Consider the following 773-nt stretch of genomic DNA (forward strand, 5'->3'; position numbering starts at 1 on the left):
TTTGGGTAACTTGTATTTCTCTAAAAATGCATCCATTTCCGCCAGATTTTCTTCCTTTAGAGAGTATAGCTTTTGAAAGTAGTCTGTTAGAATTGTTTGGATATCTTGGGTACGTGTTGTGATGTTTCCCGTGGCATCCCTAATCCTATTAATATGGATTTCCTCTCTTCTTTTTTTAATTAATCTTGCCAACGGGCCATCAATTTTGTTTATTTTTTCAAAGAACCAGCTTTTTGTTTGGTTTATTTTGGTTATGGTTTTCTGATTTTCTAATTGGTTAATCTCTGCTCTCAATTTGGTTATCTGGCTTCGTCTAGTAGCTTTAGGTCCCATTTTTTCTTGTTTTTCTAGCTGTTTTAGTTGCAACATGAGATTATTTACTTGGTCTGTCTCCATTCTCTTGATGTGGGCACTGAGGGCAATAAATTTGCCCCTCAGGACTGCTTTTGCTGTGTCCCACAAGTTTCTTTGTGAGGTGTTTTCATTTTCATTGAGTTGTAGGAAATGCTTTATTTCTTCTCTGATCTCTTCTGTTACCCAGGCCTTGTTAAGGAGTCTGGACTGTATTTCTAAAGCACCATTCCCCGGGTGCTTGTATTATCTTCATAGTCCTGTATTTTGTTGTGGAAAGTAATTTCTCCTGAAGGTACATTCTGAGCTGCATTTAGCCTGAAGATCATATTTGTGCATCCGAAAGCATACTTAGGAATCTAACTGCAGATGACGCAAGTTCTTAGTAGCAGAACTATATGTTCAATATATAACTGGTAATG

This window comes from Dipodomys spectabilis, unplaced genomic scaffold, assembly GCF_019054845.1.
Source record: "Dipodomys spectabilis isolate Male_0828 unplaced genomic scaffold, ASM1905484v1 ptg000341l, whole genome shotgun sequence".
NCBI classification, from domain to species: Eukaryota; Metazoa; Chordata; class Mammalia; order Rodentia; family Heteromyidae; genus Dipodomys; species Dipodomys spectabilis.